The sequence below is a fragment of the Scomber japonicus genome, chromosome 11, assembly GCF_027409825.1.
Source record: "Scomber japonicus isolate fScoJap1 chromosome 11, fScoJap1.pri, whole genome shotgun sequence".
NCBI classification, from domain to species: domain Eukaryota; kingdom Metazoa; phylum Chordata; class Actinopteri; order Scombriformes; family Scombridae; genus Scomber; species Scomber japonicus.
Genome location: NC_070588.1, coordinates 8,962,913 through 8,986,013, shown reverse-complemented (window position 1 = coordinate 8,986,013; position 23,101 = coordinate 8,962,913). Strand labels below are relative to the sequence as shown.

General features: G+C 39.1%; 1 protein-coding gene across 2 annotated transcripts in view; it reads left to right on the top strand.

The window, feature by feature from the left end:
- Nucleotides 1-23,101, top strand: part of adarb1b (adenosine deaminase RNA specific B1b) — a 118,534-nt gene that overhangs the window by 33,252 nt on the left and 62,181 nt on the right. Inside the window, exon 2 of one of the 2 annotated variants that reach the window (XM_053329009.1) lies at nt 9,266-9,353. The exons of the other annotated variant lie outside the window; for it this stretch is intronic. The gene's annotated coding sequence lies outside the window, so the exon portion shown is untranslated. The remainder of the gene's footprint in view (nt 1-9,265; nt 9,354-23,101) is intronic. 2 annotated transcript variants of the gene reach the window in all.

The following is a 23,101-nucleotide window of genomic DNA, read 5'->3' as shown; positions in this document are numbered from 1 at the left end:
TTCATTCATTTTTAGTTCAATCACCCCCCCAAAAAAAGAAGGCATTTAGACTTGGTGTTGGCACATAGAAAAAAAAAAGCATCCCCTCAAACTATGCCCCCCATTTTGACATTTGTGCTGACCTTTTAACTTTAGTACAAGTCAATCCCAACGGGTACACTCTGCATTTGGCAGCCTCCCAAAGTTAAGCATTTAGAAAAGCCATTGACAGTAATAGTAACCACTGTGCATCTGTTATTTTGGACATTAATACTAATTCCTACCTCATTGAAGTGGATGTGAGTCACAGATGAGTCAGAGTCAGAGTACCTTCATTCTGCATGTACATCATTATTTCTTATGCACAGCTTCTTAAACATTAGTTGTTACTGAGTTTGAATTACATACAGTGTGCAAATATAGTCGCTTGATGTTCTACGCGGGAAAAAGAACAAAAAGAATAGAAGGTAAAGAAAAAGCGGGGAGAGATGTGTTATTAGTTTTACAGCTTGAATGTATTAAGAAAGCATTATTACTCACAGTCTACTGCACACAACTCTGCACCCTCACTGCTTACATTACACTTTTCCTCCTGCTTTTTTTTTTTCTTCATATCTTCCTGACTATTGAATTAAACAGATCCCCCGGAAGAAAACATCTTTTTTGTATTTATTTCTGAGGTTAGCTCACCTGTTCAGCACAAACTCCAGTCAGCAAACATCTTTGTGTGTACGTATGCAGTCCAAAGCTGTCACACAACATCATGAATACAGTTTGACGGGTCGTCATAGTGACATGAGTAATGTACACTCCGGAGGGCTGTGTCATCTGGAAAAAGTGATGACTCTGCCTGAGATGTGTCCAAATAAGTAGACTCTAATGGACAAGACTAACAGATGGAGCTTCATATACAGAACATCCTCAGTTATGTTGTTACCTTTCGTTGAATAGATTGAGCCAAAATGAAAACCCCTGATTTGGTGTGTTTTATATTGGATTCAGGTCAGGAACTTGTCTATCTGTGTTTACATGTGGCACCGGTGCAGGAAGAGCGAGCGCTGAACCCCTCCAGGCCGCGGAGGATGTCGGCTAACTGAACCCATCTGCTGCATTTGTTAGGCGAACGCTAGGCTAAACAGGAACTTGTTCACTTTGAGTCACAAAGTAGTTCAATGTGCTAGTTTCAGTGTCAGTTTACACGTGCAAACCGGCGACCTGTGTAATTCTCACAGCTTTGAGTCATATACAAATTAATAATGTTTATGATTCTATATTTGCTAAATGTATCAGTGTCGCCAAGAAAAACTAAAACTTTAGTAGCTGGATGACGCATTTTGTGCCTTTTGAGACCCTGGACCAGCTTGTGGGTGTGACTTTTAACAACTCTGTGCTTTTAAATGTGATGATTTTAACACAACCACACACTTTGAAACAACTTTTTTATCTCTTAATTGACCTGTGACACAGTGATAAAGCACAGCTCTCTCAATTATTTATCTGTGTGGAGTTGTGTGTGTGTCTCTCTGTGTGTGTGTGTGTGTGTGTGTGTGTATTGCCTATAGTTTAGCACACGGTCACTGCTCAGACACATTAAAATCCTTGAGACTGCAGACTTTGCACTGAGCACAGAGGGGTAAAAAACAAAAACAGTGCATCCATGATGACTATTTTATTTTATTTGATAGACACAATGCAAGTTAACATAGTACCACTTACACTTGTTGAAATACTGATGTCCTGCAACTCCAGTCCCTGGTTAGTTAATGATCTCTAGCTACTTCTTAAAAAGTTTAAGACTCTGGATTAAAGCAAAATACATACGTCTTGTGGATGCCGTTAATGGTAATATACACACACACACACACGGACCCAGTTTCTGCCCACGGTGACACCACAGGGGTTGCAACGCATGTGATGGAGTCAGTCACACGAGAGTGACCTCTTTTAATGCAGCTGCTCTGTTTATTCTCCTTTCTAATGAGTAGTTGTGACTCATAATCTATACTGTGTACTAGAGCCGGGGGGTTAATCAGACCGATGGTGTGTCTGTGCATTTTTCTGTGCAGTATTTGTAGCCCGTGTCACTCCGAGTTATGCAAAGTGGCTCTCAGACATAATTTCTCTTGATTGGGTGACAATTATTGATGTGGTCTCTGTGTTCCCCTCTGGCAACCAACATTTAGCCTTTTGTATAAAAATGTCAAGAGTTTCTCTTTAAAAATGAGGCGTACCACTGTGTGTAAATTGATGTGTTATTATTGTTGTTGACAGTATTTTAATAGGACTGTGGCAGCAGTGTGGAGGGAGAAATTCAAAGAGGGCGTTTGTTTGGTTGATGGTCAAATAAGGTGGCTGCACATTTTTTCAGAAAAATCCAAAGTTCAGTTTCCAATAGTATCCAATTCAGTTACCTCGCTTCTGTTTTTTTGGACGCTAAACAAATCAGTCCTCCCTGAGAGAATTACAGTAATTGGTTGAATTGCTGGCAGAGTGTGTGTATAAAACCTTTAACCAAAAAGTGATTAAATCAGGCCAAATTTAGCTATTTTAAAAATGGAATGTGGTTTTTGATTAGTCGTTGGAAAAAAAAAAGAAACCTTTTGGTAATTTTCGCCTCCTAATCGAGCAGTGTAGTAAATAATTTGAACTGCTTTGCCTTATTGCATTACTTCTCCTGCTGTGTGACTGTGCACGTTACACGCTACCATGTTAATGCTCCCAAAAATTAAAGGTCAGCTCTTCTGTTGACTGGTGGTCTTAAATATTGTTGCTGCCTTGCATTCAGTTCAAGACGAGCTGAAACCGAGTCTCCTGTGGATCCTTGTCGAGGTCTGAAATGTTTCCTGTGCTGCGTTGTGCATTGGCAGGATGCACAGAGCTGTCAACAGAGGTGTCAAAAGATGTTTTTGGAATAAGCAAGAAAAGCAGATGGGTAAGAGGGGTGGAGGGTGGGGGGGGGGGTAGAAAGGAAAGGGTGCAGGTTGATCTTCTTCTTCTGTAGTTTTCTATGTCCAAGCCATCTTTTAATTTAACATTTATAATTACAATATCTGTTTCCAGTTCATTTTTCCTCCCCTGTTTTGCTTTCAATTGAGCTTTTTTTAGTTGAGCTTCTTCCGTCTCCAGTTGGTGTTTCTCTTTTGACGCTGCTGCTCGTTCTGTTGCCGCCCTCAGACATGCAGAGGAGGCAGATGATGACGTTGTCCTTAAAGAACCTTTTGGATTTGTTGAACCTCTCGGATGTCACAGAAACACTACCCTTCTGCTCTTAGAAGTGATTGTGTATCCACTCCATGTGCTTTTATCCACATTTTCACATCTTTTATAAAGTGTAAGATGCATTATCTTCGGCTCGTACTGTGTCACACGATCATATCCTCTCTCCTTAGAGGATGGTAACATATGGACTAAATCATGTGTATCCTTGAAATCAATTAGAGTAAATTTGAATGATTTAGCTCGGTCCATCACATTTCTCAGCGTCTTTGTCATCCATCAATGATTTTAATTCATTCTTTTTTAGCACGTGCACGCTCCCAGTTTCCCAAATGTGCCTCTGCAGCAACGTCTGCTGCAGCGTCAGCAGGAGGAGTTTCTTCCTCCGTTTTGAAAAGTTCAAAAGTTGAAGGCGTTATAATGTTCTAAATAAGGATCAAAATCCACAGATCACTTTTGCATTTCCATGTTTCATTTGCATACATTAACTCACAGAATCCACTTCCATTTGAATTCATGATGCTACCGCTTACTTTTCCCTCCATCAGCACTTCATCTAATCCAACAAACTTTTTTTGGAGGAAGCTCAATCCCTCTCAACTAAACAAATCAATTGAGTTTTTTTTTTTACTATTGCAGAATTAGATTCCAGCTGTGGCTCTGTCAGATAGGCCTGTCACAATAATTATCAACTTATTGTACAGTAACTTAATTGTTGACATCATCACGTCTATATAAAGGTTTATCCTGTGATACATGGACATCATTTTGATCATTTTTTAACCTAAATATTGGCACACTTCACATTAGCAGCTAAGAGGCTATTCATGTATTCATTAGGGAATTAAAGGTAAATAAATCTTTCCCAGGAGCCGACTCTCCAATCCCTATTATGCTATTATAATATCATTATATCAGTGGTATAAAATGATCTTCAAATGACAATGATGTTGTTTATCGTGATTATTTCTGAGACAATATATCATCACCAACAAAAGTAGTTTTTGTGACAAGTCTACCGTAGGATTATTTCCGACTCCCGTGACAATCTAACTAAATATTGTGTTTCAATTCATATTTTTTAGTATTTAGCCTTTCAAAAACTAAATATCCCCTGCTGTTTGCTCTCGTGCTTACCACACACGCACCTGTATTAAAGAGGCAGTCTAACAGCGAGCTGACAGCACACATGGTGCTACCTATCCCCTGTGTCATTCAATAAAAAACGTTAGAAAATAATTCAAACCACATTTTGTCTGCATGAAAACAATATAACTAAATCAAATTACATATTTACACAACCACAAAAGCAAAACATCTGTTCTGGCTCTAACAGCTGAAGAAGGAGAAATAAGCTGATACATATTGGATTCAGACATTTGATACTAAAACACACAGAGAAGAAAATGTGATTGAAATAATAAAAAATAAAAAACCCACATACATCCAAGTTTTTAATCCCTCATTTACTTTGCTGTGGTGCTTTGTTGTTCAAAGCTTTTTTTTTTTTTTTTTTTTTGTATTTGGATATGACTCTGACTTCATTCAGTGTTGCACCAGCATTGCACTCGTGTCACATTTTGACATTAACAGGGCAGCTTTGATCACATGCCTTTATTCATGGGACGGAGGGGTTTATCCTGATGCATTTTTCACTAAGATTTATCAACCCGCCGAAGGTTTGCTGAACATGCATGCTTGTCTTCACATTCACACAGCAAATCATATTTATAGCCTGCTGCGATTGGCAGCTGAGCAGCTCCATTGGACTAGACTAGATGTTAATTCCCCAAAGATACCTCTGCAGTAAAAATTGGGAGTAAGTGAGAGGGAGAGACGTTCCCTTCTCCCTCAACAGCTTCCTCCCCCCCTTAGTATGTGTGACTTTGATCCTAATCCCTAATTTCAGTTTGCAAAAGTGAAAGCCTTTTGGCAGCCAACAAGCTCAAAAGCCATCAGCTGTCACACCATCTGCATAATGATGCTGAAGTTCTTGTTGCAGTCATCGATCACCGTCATGGCATCATCTGGCCTGTCGGTTTCACCTGATGAAACGTGTCGTTGTTTTCAAAGAGAAATTTGAAGGCGCGGTCGGTAATTACGGCGCATCAGCAGCAGTTGTTGTTTATGGATTGATTGAAGCACGAGAGTTAAATTCAGTAGTAAGTTTGAGATTTGAAGGCAGGAACATCTGGAATGGTGAAATAACAAAGCAAAGAAACACTCAGCGATGACTCTGATCAGTCAATGATAACTGTCAGCGGCACTGAGAGGTCACTGAGAGAGGTTATGTAAAATTAAAGCATGATTACACTCGCCAACTTATACCCTTGTCATTCATCATTAATTGTAACCAAAGGCTGCTGTTTGTTCACCCGAGCACTCCGTGATTCACTTGCTAGCTCAGTAACACTGTCTGCTAGCAAAGAGATTTTGTTTTTTTTCAAGGTGACTGCTCCTCTACCCAGAATGCAACGAGATACCATAAACAAAGAACTAGAGCCAAAAGCCAAAAACTGATCCATTAGATTAGAAACACCTCAAATAAACCCTCAACCCTTATAAAGTGGATCTGCCTGGGACACACTTCCCAAAATATATATATATATATATATATATTTATGGTCACAGAAAAATTGTGACAGATTGTCTCTCTCTGAATCATCTTTGGAGATTTTTTTTAGTTTTATCATCATGATTTAAACATAAAGAAAGGCCTAACTAATACTCTTGAGGTTCTTATTTCTATGATTCACTGCAACTTTGTTAAAAAGGATTAAAATACTTTTTTACTTTAAAAAAAAAGAAGAACATTACTGGATATATTAGAATGAGATAAAGATAATACTTTAGGGATGACTGAAATAGTGTAAGCCTTCCTTCACCAAATTATACAGCAGTGTCAGATAGAAGAGTGTAACATTGGATTTTTGCATACATTTCTGTCAGTATGCAACGTTAAATAATATGCTTTCAATAAGATGTTATCTTATCCAGATTGTTGCTTTATAGCCTTACATAAATGGGATAAGGAAGGCTTGTCCCATTCAACTTTAGTCTGAACTGAGAACTTGTTTTCTTTAAGCAACTGAGAGGAAGGAACGCCATCATCGAACACCGTTTTGGATTTTAGCCTTTTTGGAAATGTGAAGTCATAAATGCGAGTGAACTTTTTCCTTACTCTTTGAAAAACATGGTTAATTGCACAGAGTTGGAAATGTTAATTTGCTTTGGTCAAGCTTCATTAAGCAGCAGTTTGCATTCGAAAACTGTTTTGTCTTCAGGTTTCACCGATGAAGAAGATACACGACGTGCAAAGCTCAGTGAGGAATCGGCCTCCTAAGCATTTTGTCCCTGATTCATTGACATTAAATCGTTTTCCGGTTGTTGTCTTTAATTTATCACAATTGACATCTGCCACCGTTGTCGGGCCGCTCGCGTAGAACTGCGGCGTTAGTTACTAAGAATGCAGAGTCTGTGCAGAAAAAAAAAACACTGAATCAGGAGCTGCGTTCAATAAGATTTGCAGCTGCTGTGGATTTTGTAACAGTCTTAGGATCTCAGTGAAAATGACTGTCAGGATAAACCACATAATGCTGATTCTTCGCCAGTGCTAGGAGCCAGGCAAGGTTCATTTCTGGGACACAGGTTATCCCCATCCATTTCAGCAAAATAGAGCTGTCTAATGCAGTATTATAATATGATCCCACTTTTGTTACAAGTGTGGAGTCGACGAGACTGAATCCCCAGAGCAGATCATAGAGCTAGTTGAATGTGCTTAGACTCAAATTGATGTATTCACTACTGCTAAATTAGCAGTAACGCACACTCTTGCCCTAGACACCAGGCAGCTTCTTTTTTCTTTTTTTTTTTTAAGTACAAGCGAAGCCTCCTAGGGAGAAAACAAAAGATGAGTCATAGCAACTCACAGCTTACTTGTGTCACAAATCTTTCACTGTATTAACATAAACCAGCCAAAAGCTCCTGTGGATGCTCTGGTTTCAGCGCTCGCTTCTTTTGTTTATACAGAGATGCTGCTTTAAGCTCACATCCAACCAGAAAACTCAACAATTATTCTTAACAAAAAAAAAAAGAAGTTGCTTCATGCTGTGTGGGGCTAATAAATATAAGACGACTGAATCAAGGACAATCCACATTTATTCATGATTTGGATCCACTGAGTTCCTCCAAGGCCGTATATTAAAAAGTCAGTTTTATCTATATTACATCAATGCTGGGACTTGTGGGCCAGCTACAGCTTAGTTATATTAGTGTAAACTTGAAGAGTGCAAGTGAGGATTTTCAGTTTTAGTGGGATAGTGTGTTTGATTTTTGGCTCATATTCAGTTGGTATAACATGGAGCTTGTTGCCTATAAACTCTTGACAATATGCAGATTTTTGAGAAATGTGTGTTATGTTTCGACCTATGATATTTGCATAGTCTTACAGTATCCGCTATGCTATGACTAATTAGTCATTTTTGCACATGGAAAAGCACATACACATGGCACACGTATGAAAAAGTATGCAAATTGAGGCTAACTTTGAGGAAGGTGACTCTTAGAGGTGTATACTACCTCGGTGGATGTCTTGAATACAGATGATGGAGACACACACACACACACACACACACACACACACACACACACACACACACACACGTAGAGGGTTAGAAGATGCTGTGGACATACAGTAGTGTCTTTTTTCCTACCAAGTTGTCCATATGCCCAAGCAGATACCATATGGTCTGCAGTGCTCCACCCCACCAGCCTTTTTTTTAAAGGGACCAGCCAAGTCACCAATCTGTCAGAGTGTACACTAGAAGTCAAATAATATTCAAGAAATTAGTTTGTTTTTGAAAGATTGTGTGTTTTTTGGCTACACAGGTTATAAAATGAGCGTCAGTTATCAGCCAAATGCTGGTCAAATTTGAACATTCACTAGTCATTTATCAAAAAAAGTAAATTTTGCACCCTGACTGTATATGATCATACTGGCACATAGTCCATGAAGGTTTCCTGATGTCAGCTTTAAATATGCCACTGATGCAACTCTTATAATGCCTGAACATTTCTTTTTTTTTTTTTTTTTGCTCTTTTGTGTGTTTTGTCACAGTTGAAGGGCAGAGCGGTTGCGAAGAGTAACCATGATTTTAATTTGTTTAGAAGCTTGACACTCAGTCAGCAATAAAGCATCTCTATTTTTCTTCTTTTTTTCTTTTTTTTGTTTTGTTTTCGAGATATCCATCTGACCTTGTGCCTTGTGTTGACTCACAGCCGCTAATGTGATTGGACAATAGGACAGCATCTGCTTCCTTTTCCCCATGCCTCTGAGGATGTCTTGGCTGCTTACTGCTTCTGTGTTTTAAGCGCCGTTGTGTTGTGGTATTGCTGTGGTTGGTGCTGGTTAGAGTCAAGCTGTGAGAGGCAGGGTCAGGAGGTTGTTAGCCGGCGGTTTTCTTCTAATGCCATTTTGATCGGGGATGTCTTACCGACAGCCTGCACACATTCTGGGCCGCGTTTCTTCATGTTTTCGTCGCTGCTTCGGGTTGAATCTGTGAGGAATGTCCTCAAAAAGAGTCACATGTCATCTCCTTTTAAGAAATCATACACATCATGTGCATGTCACGCAACCTTATTTCAACACTACAGTTAAATATAAGGGTGTTTCACTCCCCCCAAAACACTTTTTATATAAAGGGAATATTTATAGATAATCATTTCATGAGAAACAACAATGGAAAAATAGGCAGAAATGAAGTCAGTATCATTTTCATCCATTTAAATTTTGGGGTCAGTGTTGGGGACAGCCACATGTTAAGCTTACTGCTATCTCTATGTGCAATACATATAAGCAGGATCTTAGTAAACATCTAAGATTTATATACTGTACTTAAATGATTTTTTTCGTTAGGGGAGCAGCAGTTTGCACCAATTTGCTAGAATGGCCGATATATGAATGAATGAATGAATAAATGCAATCAACTCAGATATGAACACAGTGACGTTATATTGTATACCCAGAATACATCCCACTTATATTAATGATCTACTGTTTTATTTCTTGCAGGCGAGGTGTGTGCGTTTGTGTGGCGTTCGTGGACTGCGAAGAAGTGTAAAAAAAAAGCCAGTTTTCCCCTCGACTACTCGGTGGAACGGTGAGTTCAGAACTGTCACATTTCTAACGTTTATCTGGCTCTCAAACACAGTGTCACGTACAAGTGGAACAGTGGGATTTCTAGATGATCAACATTTCAAACAGGTTGTGTGGATTGACGTAAAATTATACCAAAAAAAAGGGACAGCTACGAGGGTTGGTTGTTGCTTTTCTTTTTTGTTTTTTTGTTTGTTCTATCCCCATTTGGCAGCAGGACAACCCTTTCCTGGATGTGCTCTTTGATCAGCAGAATCTAATTACTTCAACAGAAAGCTATTGATATTGCTCATGCGAGACAAGCGTTACACCTAAGCTGACGTGTGCTGACTACACCACTCTTTCAAACCTGGAGTTACTCCAGCGACTGATAGCCAATTGAGGGGTAACGTTACCGATCATTCAGAAATGAAGAGGGTTCATGTTCAGAGCGAGCCAGAGTTCACAAACAGCGGTGTGACTTACACACGGATCTGATGCCAGTGCCACATCACCCCTGCTGTTCAGCTTTACAAAGCGTTCAGTTTTTTTTTTATCCTTTTTTTTTTACCTCTTTGTTCTTTGAGGTCTCTGAGGAGTACATTTCATATCTCTGCTCCAGCATGGCTATTTTTAGACTGGCTTGAATATCAGGGGATCCTGGGCTCTTCCTCCGTCCCTTTTTTTGTCTCTCTTTGCTTGTTATTCTCTTGAATCCCAAAACCTTTTTTCTCTGCTGTGTAGGGATGATTAATTATATGGCATGGGAATCCATTTATGTACTTACAGTATGTACCCATGTCCCTTTTGTCCCAAGTCCTTTCATGTGACGGTGACTCATTCACTCAAGGAATTACTTGAGATGGTTTTAAGTGCCGCTCCACCAATTTTACACACGACAATCAGTTTACTCACTATTGGGAGCATTACTCAGTCCGACACAACAGTTTTTTATATTGTCTTCTGTGGATCTGGAAGAGCTTTAAAAAAAAAGTCTGAGAAAATAATCCCGGTGACATCATAGTGATATCATTGACGGTATCTCAACTCAGGCTGGAGATTGGAAAATATTAAGCCTTCGATACTAGCTGTGATTTTATAGTTTGGAAGACGTGGGGGTGTTGGTCGGGGGGGATATAAGGAAAATACTAGTGAGTTGCATTATGGAAATTGTGGGATCTAGAGTTTTTGGAAAAGTTAAGGTGTCTTTGCCTTTGTTGCATCAACTTTGACACAAGTTCCCCCACTTTATGGAGTTTAGAGTCTTATTTTTCTATTTCAGTGTTCGTTTTAATGGAGTCTTTTTGGGTAGGGGGCTTTAGCTGAGACACAGGTGGTGTTATAGACAAAAGAAGACGTTTACTGCCCTCCTTGCACTCCATTTAAATACTCTCCATTTTCCTGCTGAGTGCTAGAAGGGGGGAGGGCGGTGGGACTGTCAAGTAGAGGAGGAGGACCGCCTTGAGAAGATTCTGACCAGCGCCTGTCGCTACATGGGGTCTATGCCCAGCTGCGCTCAGGTGATGGCACCACGCTGCCAACAGAAGGGTCTTTTTTTTCCTCTCTTAGGGTAAAGGTGGAGAAAAAAGTGAAAAGTCCTAAAACATAGTTGTCAGTTCTGTCTGTTTGAAACTTGCCTCCTTCATCCTCCCCCTGTAGGGAGCAGATACTCTTAAACCACAGACAGCATGAGCAGCATTAGCTTCTGTATCAGCCCCTATCACACACACACACACACACACAACACATATTTTGCTTTTGGTGATGTAACCACATATTTGTTTGCTTGCATCGTCAAACTGCAAAATGGCTTTTGCATGCAAACAAGCGCGCCAAACCTGCTGTTAATTTCCATTATTTGTAATGCTGAATTTTTAGCAGATGCCCCATTCACTGTGTGCGTTTGTGCGTGTGTGTTTATGGCAGCAACATTCCCGTAGCCCTTGTGTGGTTGAAAACACTACCCGTGGCATCTTGCCCTCCTGCTTCCACCTCTCCTCCATTATTGTAATGAATATTTAGTGCGGCATTGGCAAGATAGCCAACCAGCCAGCACTCCCCCAGCCCCAGAGTGTACGCTGAGCTGCTGCAGAAACACCAGCGTCTGACAAGCTTGTGGCACCACAGGTGGAGAATACTTTTCATACTTTAAGTCTTGGATAGCTTCGGTTTGTGTTTTTTGTGGATTTTCTGTTAAAACAAAATGAAAAGGTGTAAAAGGATTAAAGGGTGGATGAAATGTTGCGAGGAACACCACTTTAATCCTGAAAAAACTGAATGAGAGCTTTTCAATCCCTGAACAATCGTCGAGGTACTTTTGAACCCTTAAAGCTGTCGCCTTAAAAAAAAAAACAAAAAAAAAAAACAACACTTCTGCACTGTCACAAAGCAGCCATTGGTGATTACATTAGTCTCGGTGGCATTGTTGCAGATGTGCAGTGATGGCTGTGACACATTACATGAGTTTATAGTGTCAGGTCTTCACCGAGTGATGGAAGATGAGAGGCGTATAGAATAATAACACACCTTATCATTATTTATTTATTTATTTATGTTTCTTCTGCTTGCTGCAAAAGTGGCTGCCTCAGATGATTTAATCTTTATACCTCAGGGAAGTATGCCAGCCATATTTCATTGATGTCATGAGCATAAAGTGTTTTTCTTGTGCGTGTAAGCAGAGCGCTACTGTTTTGAAGGATCACCTTTGGTCCATCAGCTAGGAGTGGAAAGTCAGTGTGTGTTGTGTCTTGTGGTGTCATTTTGCTGCAAAAAGGGCTGAATTATGTTCTATGAGTCACTATATAAAGTCACACACATTAATACAAAACACATGGAAACACACAGTAAAGCTACATGTAAGCTTTTAAAACAGGGGTGTCAAACTCAATTCCACCCAAATCCACATCAGCATTATGGTTTCCCCTCAAAGAGCCGGTTGTTACTGTAAGACTATATAAATGTATCCACTCTTTATCATATTACATAACTGCCTCTGTATTAAATTATTATTGGTTTTTAGTAATAACTTCATTCATAACTAGCTCCAAAAGTAGAAGTCTGGTAAGAATAATGACAAACAGATATTCAAGAGTACAACTATTTTACAATGTATTAAAAAAATGAGTTTGGTGACAGAAACACATGCTTCTACATCGATATGACGTTTTAATATTTAAAGTGTAATATCTCTCACTTGCAAAAGAACATTTAAATTAAAGCAAGGTCATTTTAAAATACTGCACACGGAGATAAATGTTCAGCTTATATATTTTATGCTTCGGCTCTGGACTGTAATGTAATGTAATGTGGAGGTTGTGATAGAATCAAATCTTCTCCAGTGACCCACATTAGTGAGAGATCAGTGACGCTGCATAGACCTCACAGCCCTACAAACGCAACCATTTAAATGATTAAAGTAACAGTAACAAATCATCATCTTGCCCTCTGCTTCATCATTTTTTAAAATATTTTCCAATTAATCATTTCCCTACAAGGCCGCTCCAGAGGGGCTCTGACCCGCCTGGCGTTATCCAGATGTAACAGATGGCCGTTTGTTTCTTAGGGTCCCAAATTATCATTACGGAGCAAGTTTGGTTTCAATTGTCCAGCTAGTTCTTCCAATTTCTCACCCTTGGAAGTTTTCTCCTAATATCCAAGTACTCCAGACAAGGTTAAAAGAAAGTAGGAGATGTTTTTTTTTTAATATATTTTGCGCTGTGGATTAAACTGATATTTGCTCACTATAAGAATCCAGGCATAGAGGAAGGAACATGTCCAAAGGGGCAAAAGCAGCTATGTAATGTAATTTGTTTTATTGGTAGGAAAAAAAGACGTGAACACATTGATTTGGCTTCTGTTCAAAGTTCAGTTCCCCTCTAATATCTATATTCTCATTTTCTCATCCTCGTTAATCACTTTTCTCCACTCGTGTTGCTTTTGGAAAGTTCCCGCTTATAACTCTTTTTCTGTTAATGTGATATAATGAGAACATCAGCTTTCTTAAATATCTTCAAATAAACCGTACGCTATGTTTGAGTAGGATTATATTCCTGTGTTTTTGGCTCAACTCTCCTCAGACTTCCAGCAGCATATGTTCTGTACGATTGAGTGGTTCACGACATCATTATTATTATTATGGTGTTATTATAAGTAAAGTATCCATATTGAGAATACCTGCGTTGTTTTCACACTCGCCACCCACGCTCACTCGATCTGTTTCTCACACCTCTGCTTTTAGCCGTGCTCGCTTGTCATACAAAAGAACATTATACACCACGAACGCTGGTTTCCATCCAGCCAACCATCCGTGCCCGTGACCAGAAAGGAGACGGGGTTGGATCCGGTATCAAAGCCCACATTTGTTTTGGAACCTGGGTTGTGTAGGAGCGGCGGCCAGATGCAAAAACAATGTAGTCATTCAGGCGGAGCTGTAATAGACGCTGCTATCGCTGATGGTGTAGATTGGACCCAGCAGAGAGTCAGTCTGCTTACTGTCTCGGTGACATCTGTTTTACACTGTACGAACTGCAGATGGATCTTAGTGCATCTGGAGCAGTGATCCAACTTAATAATAACACAGCGACAAGGTCTTGTTTACATATTTCTACCGTAACATCAGTTGTGTGTACTCCTCGGGTTAGTGATGACCACAGGTGTTATTATTAAGTGCTGACAAATTGTGTACTTAGTCAGTGTGGATATAATATACACTGTTAGGCATTTATGTGATGAGATGTAATCACTGACATTCATTTGTTTAGCATTAACGCAGAACGTAACCAGCTTTTTCTTTATATGGGATCTATTAAATGTGCTCATTAAAGCGTTATGACTAGAGCAGAAAACAGCTGATTAAGTGATTATTCAATCAACGGAACATGTATTGCCAATCCTTCTCTTATAGTAAAATATAGCTGCTAATGTGTGTCTTATATTATAGTATTTTATAGTATTTAGTATATTATAAATAAAGTATATTATAGTATCTTACAGTATATTATAGTGTTTTAGACTATAGTAAAAGTTTTGGGTTTGTATAAGTAGTTACTGTAGCTATTTGAATGTGTCTGCTATCCAAAAAAATTTGAATTACGATATTTCATTTACAATTTATTGACCAAAAAATGAATTGATTAATCAAGAAAATAAGCTGATAGTTAATGTATAAGTGAAATAATGGTGACAGTACTCAGCAGGATAAGATAGGAGTTGTTAGTCCTCTCCGGTGCATAAACTATGTAATTGATATATACTTCTTAATTACGTCTTTTTGTTTTAAAATATCTTATCTAAATCCTACTTGGTGTATTTAATAAGCTAAACCTGGCTAATAATATCAGCTATCATTGTGGCTCTGGTGTTCATTGTGTTTTTGTGTTTTAGGGTTGGGCGGAAAATAATGATTCCCATAAGAATCTTGTTCAGGTATAATGATACAACACACTTGTATATTGGATACACACGAGGAGTCCACCCACTGCCACATTCACATTCACACACAAGTGTAGACTTGAGCTTGAGCACACATTCATTTTCATGCAGACGTCACATACTGACTTTTAACAGAACGTGCTGATGCCAATTAACACCAGCTTGGTAGGATGATTACAGATGAGCCTACCTCAGATCAGCCCTGATCTGACACCCAATCCACACAATAATTACACACAGGCACACAGATAAAACAGCAAAGTGCTACTCATGAAAGCACCCCACGGTAATAATAATCCATCATGCACGTCCGCATAAGTTATCCTCGTTATAAGCGTTATTGTCAGCGGATGATTAAAAGTCCAGACTGTCCTCGGGGAGATGAGTGCACACATAGCTGCGCACACGTTGGTGTACTGGAATTCAAATATTATCACTCGCACAACAGCAAACCTCCTTCCCGACCGACACAGACCACATTACAGATGGAGAAATAACGTAATACCTTTACACTGATAAAAGAGACTGTGGTGGACAGCTGTCTGTGTGGCTCACTGGAGAAATTTGTGTTGCACACACATTTGCGTGACTTATTACACAAACAAATTTTCAGTAGAGACTCCTGGTTTCCAGTGGGAACTGTCAGTTTGATTCTCTGTACTCCCTTGGATCATCAACTGCATGGGAAGAAATATTTAGCTGTCATCATTTGTGGTTTTTCTGTCCGGGCAAGCAATAATAGAAAAAAAAGTACATGCTTAGAATCCTGCTAAATACACCTGGAATGCAGCCTCTCTCTTTATAAAACATTTATAACTTCTGCTTGTTGAAGATAATGAATATCCACTTTCCATGAAGTGAACCTAAAAATACACAAGACGCAAATTTACTCAAGGTAAGCCGTGCCAGATGTTGCTTAATGCCCACATAGTTTTCTCTGTGGTTGGTAGCCAGCTGTTTCTGTAGGTGGCTTTGTTTCTAAAAATATGAATGTTAAATTAATAAAAGCCATTTAGCAGAAACAATGGCTTGCAGACAATAGAAGCTTTATTTACACACATGCTTGTACTTTGCCCTCCTACACAGCTAACATACCGAGTCAAATCAGATTGTTTTGCTCTAAACCAATTTTCCTTAAAAACCTCACCGCTGTCGCCACCATTAGTGAAACGCCTTAAAGCCTAGCAGGAGAGAAAGGCTGCGATTTGATCTTCCTCACCTTGATCAGATTACACATTGGAATTAGTATAATTACAGCTGTCGCTGATTAATGGGCACGCTATAATTAGCACTCTGGATTTGGGGAAACTGTGTGTGTCTCTGTGATATGAAGACAAAGAGGATGAAGAAAAAATGGTTGTGCTCTTGTTGAGGTATGTATGTGTGCGTGTGTGTGTGTGTGTGTGTGTGACGCAGTGCTACATGTGCATTCTCATGTTCGTGTGTGTAAATGGTTGTTTAATAGCAGTCGAGAAGAATTAATGGAATTGGTTTTAAAGAGGAATCAGCTTAAGCCTTGAAAATAATAGTACTTAAATCACTCCTCGGAGAATTGGTCTGCCTTCAGCTGACGTGGAACATCAGCGGAGACAGACTGATGTTACACAGTGGAGCAAAAGAGCAGGAAAACTCATTCTCAAGTCACCCAAATTTTATCATTTTATTATAAGTTTATGCAAATGACTCACAGGGGAGTGCAAGTCGGACAAGGTTTCATCAGCGTGCAATAATTTCATTATTAATCCTATTAACCTTTCAGGCCTACCTGCTGAATCAATCATCAGTCTTTACAGTCAGAGGCTTCTCTCTCTAACCTAATCATACTCCATAGACAGGGGTTTATTTATCGATCATCACAGTAGCCTCCTCTGGTAATTAGTTTCAGCGGTTTGCAGCATAGTAACTAAATGCTGCTTCTCCATGTTTAGTTTTGACTAACAGTTAGCAGAAAGCCACCAGAGGATCATCGGAGAGGCCAAGAAGGTTTGAATGGTGAAAGATACATTTGCAGACTATGATACAGTAGTGTTGTATTCTCCATTGAGTTCATGGAAGCCAGAGCAGAGACTTTTTGTGATGTGTTTAGATTGAGAAACAGCTGAATTTGCCGCTGAGAGTTTTTCTGGAGAGATCTAATAAAAGATGTGCAGGCATCACAGGATTTATGTCAAAGGGAGACAGAGGGGAAGCTTGTCTCTTCTTCTTGTTTTTAAGATGCCAGTCAGAAGACTTTCTTATTGACCTGATGGAGCAACAATATACATCTAAATATAGATCTGAGTATACGGTTGGGAACACAATTTTGAAAGACCAAGCATCAGGTTGAGAGAAAGGTCTCAACCTGTCTGTATTTAGCTGGAGGAAATTTAGGAACATTTAATCACTGATTTGTTTTAGGCACTGTGGAGCTGTAGTCAGTGACAGAGAGAGGTAAATGTATGTGTCATCTGCATATCTCTGTAAAAGGCTGATTTATTAAAGAAGAAATCATTTTCATTCATACACCATGTTAACATTAGTTAGTTTCTGTTACTGTTAACGGTGATAGCATGTATTGTTTGGCACATGTACTAACTTGGATTGACAGGAAAGGACAGGGTTCTGTAGGGACATGTTGTGCATATTTCACTACATAAGTACAAATTTTCCACTGCACACCGTTCCTTTTGTATTCTCTCAAACATCTGCATTGTTGTTGCCTGCTGGATGGATTGGGCTTGTCAGTCAAGTTTGACAACATGTTCACCCTTGTAACAGTTTGTGGGTGATTAAGTCTGAGATGGGAATATGTTTTTTTCCATTCATGCCACCTTTTGCAAGCTAATCTTACACATATTGTCATCAAGATTTACTGGCTCTTCCTGCTGCAAACCTACTTTTTTTTGCCAAATGGCAGAAATTGCAGTCTCTTGAGCAACCAACTTGTTTGCATCTGTTTATCCCCTTCTGCGGTGAAGTGCACACATGATTAGACTTTTTTTTTTTTTCTTTTCAAATACCCCGGTATACATCGTTACAGTCTAACCATAGTCATTTAGTTTCAGTGCTTCATGGTGAATAACTTGCCACCCATGCAGTCTTGGAATATGAATTCTGTCCAAACAGGATTTTTAGAAAGCATTTTGAAAAACACAGATGATGACAAATTCAGATATCTCCAACTTTACACTTGAATGAATCACTGAGCACCCTCCTTCCTCACTGAGGGAGCAGTCAATATAAACAAGATGGATAGTATATGGAGCTTGGCCGCACAGAAGGAGATGTAGAGGAGAAAAGGGAATGATAAGACATCGAACTGCAGGATTTCAAATATTAATAGAGATGCAGTGTATATCAGACGCTCTGCATGCATGAGCTATTTGTGTGTAACAAGCTCTGCATCCCTTACCACCACATTGCAAACCTCTGTCAGTGAGGAAGTAGCCAAGTAGAATAGAGGTGCAGGGAAATGGACAGGGTGGCTAAGATAGATTTATAACTGCAAGAATTTGTCGATTAATTGATTAGTTGCCAACTATTAAATTAATTGCCAACTGCTTTGATAATCGATAAACCACTTTGAGTCCAGCTTCTAAAAAGAAAGAAGACATTTGTAAAAGTGATTTTGGGCTTTGGGAAACAGTGGTTTGTAATTTCCACCATTTTCTGACAACAGACCAAACAAATAAATTGATTACTCGAGAAAATAATTGACAGATTAGTTAATATGTAAAATAATTGGTAGTTTCAGCATTACATTAGATTATTCATATGCTACAGGGAGGGCTGTGGCTCAGGAGGTATCGGTATGGTGGCGGGTCGTCCACCAATTGGAAGATTGGAGGTTCGATTCCCTGCTCCTCCAGTCTACATGTCGATGTGTCCTTGGGCAAGATACGGAACCCCAAATTGCACCCATTGCTGCGCTAATAGTGTATGAATGTGTGTGAATGGTTAGTTTCCTCCTGATGTTGGTACCCTGTGTGGTAGCTCCTGCCATCAGTGTGAATGGGTGTGAATGGGTGAATGAGACATGTAATGTAAAAGCACTTTGAGTTGTTATAGCGACTAGAAAAGTGCTATATAAGTACATTTACCATTTAGTAGAGAGACCATATCTGGGCTACTTTATTGTGGACCTGTGAGAGCCATGATAGATGGATATATCGACCTATTAGTCTCTATGTACCGCATCACTAAAGTTGAGTGATGCTGAAGCTGCTCAGTGTCGCTCGCACGCACGCTGTGACGCACCATTGATACAGAGAATGAATGAGAGTTGGAGAAGAATGGGAAATTACCTCTCGCTCTCTTTCCGTCTCTCTCTTTCTCAACCCAAATGATGGGAATTTGTCATAGTGACGGAGAACTGTAATCCACTGCAGATGTTTGTTTTTGTTGGCCGATTCACCTGAAATATGAAATATATACAAATATATTCAGTGTTTGTGTAACTGTACAGAATGGTAGAGTGAAAGTCTAGATCAGCAGATGTTGCTCATTTTGTTATTATGAAATATATTTTTATAATGCCAAAAACATAATCTCATACAACATTGAGTTCCACATTAATTAGTATAAAATATTGGACTGTACTAATGTGCTTTGATAATGCAGCTTTATTTGGTTATTTTATGGAAATTTTGGCCTCTTTTCTAAGTTTTTCTACCTTATTATCTCAATTAAATGTACTGAAACTAATGTATATGAGACACAGAAAGGCAATTTATTATTTTGGGCAGTAAAAAATATGTTTGGCTGTTTATTTTTCATCTACCAGTCTCTTTGGGAGGAGGGTGAAAAGGTCAATCATGTAATTATGAAATACTTCAATTTTGCCGCCTTAGATTTAGATCAGCATGAAGAACCACAGCCTCGCCCCACGGCAGATTGTTGTCTATAGGAGATGTTGAAACATACTTGATTACTGTCCTCCCACTGTCAGTCTCTTCCCGTCTTTCGCTCTGACACAACAACAGATTTGCTGAGGCAGTGAATTTATTAGGGCGGGTACTTTATTTTGTCAAACATCCAGCTCCAACTTCAGTTTTTCAAGTTATTTTCTAGGTAAAATTAGTGTCAGTAATCTCCATTGCCATCAGTGGGTGAAATGGTTAGCATTTCATTTTTGGAAGGGGAAAAAAAAGTATAATTGAAACAATTGAAATCCATTTATCTGGCTGTAATTGCCAGTTAATGACTTTAAATCTGTCCTATAGCTAATGCAGCTGAGTGAAATGATGAAGATAAATGGAGATTAAGAATCATGGCCTAAAGTCTCACAAAGGGATATTGTGTGGAAGTACACTGCTGAGTCAGCAATTTGATACCAGGGAGTAAAAGTGAAATAAATGCTGGATAAAAAACCCAGATAATTAAAGACAATTACAACCTTAAAAAATAGTATTATTTATTTATTTACATTTATTGAAATAGGAAATATATTTTTATTTAGTTTTCTTCTCATATTTAACTTTTTTTTATCATGTTAGAAATAAAAATCTCTCTAACTCTCATCTATCTAACAGTCTGTGTTAGCAGTGCTGTGTGTGTGTGTGTGTGCATGTGTGTGTGTGCGAGATTGTGTTTGTGTGTGTGTGTGTGTGTGTGTGTGTGTGTGTGTGTGTGTGTGTTTTATTGGATCCATTGAGTGAATAACATTTATGATCTGTTTTCCCCCCTCGGCAGTGGGAACTTTCAACATGATTGCGTCATGGCATGAGTTTGCTGTCACATTTTATTGGACTGGTTCCCGTTATATAAGAACTGAAATATGTGAACACACAAACAAACACGTTTCCAAAACACTCCGGCTGGTTGGCTGGCACAGACACAGTATGTGAGAAGCACACTCATTGGACAAGACGGTTACCAATATGTCAAGTTTGAATAGAAAATGTCATTATTTCAAGATTAATATGGATCGTGGGAAAGAAGTTTAGGTCAGAGGTTGTCATTCTGTTATGTCAAAGAGGTTTTATGTTGTTGGGGAATATTCTGTCTTTGATTACTATTCCCAGAATCAATTAAACCTTAATTAAAGATATATTGTGTTTGTCTTTAGTGTAGTTAGAAGTGCTGTGTTGATAAAAATATACCTTAAACAAAAGTAAAGCATTGACGTTTCAGCTCACACACACACAGCATGGCAGTTCTTTGACAGCGTGGCCATGTTGGTGTTAAGCTTCACACTGTTCACCCGTTCTGCCATAGCAAGGTTTCTTCAAGCCTGTGAAGTTGGTTGATAAAATTAGCACAGTAAATTAACACTGATGAGTCACTCATTAGCAGCTTTGTGTGTGTTGGCAGGCGGTGGGGCTGTTGTGGGCTGCTTTGCTTGTTCAGGTCTTCTATTTACAGAAACACCAATGCTAGAAACAAAAAAAATATATATCTTCATATGTAGGTTTGACATTTCAGTTTGTTTTCATGATGAACAGAAGGTTTGTGGTCCTTGATTTATTTTTCACAGCTTTTAACATCTAGGCGTTGAACCCTGCCGTATGCTGCATTTGTCAAACTGCTGTGAAGCACAATCAGGATACAGATAAAAGTCTTTTTTACTCCTCCTGGAGAAACATGATTATTTCTTTATGAGTCATTAAACATGACACAATCAACCTTTTTAGCTACTGCCAAGTTTTGAAAGCAGCTCTAATAAATATTTTCATGGTTATATTTGTTTTAACATAACCTTTATTTAACCAGAAAAACCTTATCAAATAAAAAAATCTCTTTTTTCTAGAGAGTCGTGGCCAGGAATAACAACGAGTACAGAAAACCACCATAAAACAAATATGTTTTAAATCCCATCACAATATGAGAGCGAAACACTGCGGTTATAAATCATGAGTACGGTCTCCAATACAATTATAGTAAGTTTAACATCCTAAAGACAACTTAATTCCTTAAAACGGCTCAATAGCTGTCCACATCCCAAAATAAGTATAATAAAACAAATGAACCAATCTAAAACAAAGGGGCTTATATTAATGATCCCTCAGAGAATTATCAACCCATTCTGCAGCTCTACAGAGCTTTACAGCATTTTTCAGCTCATAGTTTTCAATTTCTGGCAACTTGAATGTTTTTCTTTCATTCTCGTTGCTCTCATCAGCGTCATTTCCAGCAGCAGGCAGCTGTTTTTTGTGTGTGAAAATGCTCTAAAAAAGCCAGCGTACGCTTCCTGAGCAGCACCACACAGCAGACAAACAACTAGCTGCTTTGAGTGGCAGATATTTCCATCAGGAGTTGATGAAGAACAAAACAGAGCGAGAGGAAGAGTAAATATTAGACTTAGATTTGTCAATGACGATGCTAATAGCTCCCCTTATTTGTAAGCAGAAGTGTAGCGGAGGCAATACGTCAGCGTTGTGTTTACAGCTTGTTTCCACCACCACCACCACCACCACCATCACCACCACCATCACCCCAAGTCACCAAACTATCAGTCAGTACAGGTTTAAAACTTGTAAAGCCAACTTCAGTGTACAACTTATATAAGATACAATAGACAGCTGAGTTTCTTCTTCATTTGCTATAATGTTTTGTTTCGTGCCCGTGTAGACAGGAGTGTCATTGTGGATTTAAACAGCGTCTCTTCAGATGCAGCGGCACTTTAGAAGCATGCTGCATCTACAAAGTGTCACAGTAATGGAGGTGAATGCACTATAACAACTATTTTGTTACTCTGAGCAGCTCCTCTCACTTCGCTGGCTGTGGTTATCGTTAATTGAAACTGCCTCTGACAGTTTATTTGTTCGTGTTGCTCTGCACTTGAAGCGCTTCGCATTAGGAAGTCATTCGAGGGTTTTCTCACAGAGCACTAAGGGGGAGGGGTGGGGGGGGGGGATTTGATATCCACTTTACCCGAAGCTTGGTGGGTTATAATAATCAAAGTATCTGTTATATAGCTGGTAGAGTTTTATTACAGAACGATATTTGCAGATTGGCTCGAGATACCTTTTTATGAATGATTTGACTATCAGATGCAGAATTACCACATACAGCCCAATGTGATCTTATGTGGGCCAGATCCTTAAAATGAAGGAAGGAAGGAAGGAAGGAAGGGAAGACAGGAAAGAAAGAAAGAAAGAAAGATGGAAGGGAGGAAGGAAGGAAGGAAAGATGGAAGGAAGAAAGGAAGGAAAGACAGATGGAAGGAAGGAAGGAAGGAAGAGAAGACAGGAAAGAAAAACAGAAAGAAAGGAAAGATGGAAGGAAGGAAAGAAGGAAAGAAAGATGGAAGGAAGGAAGGAAAGATGGAAGGAAGGAAAGACAGATGGAAGGAAGGAAGAGAAGAAAGGAAGGAAAGAAAAACAGAAAGAAAGGAAACATGGAAGGAAGAAAGGGAGGAAGAGA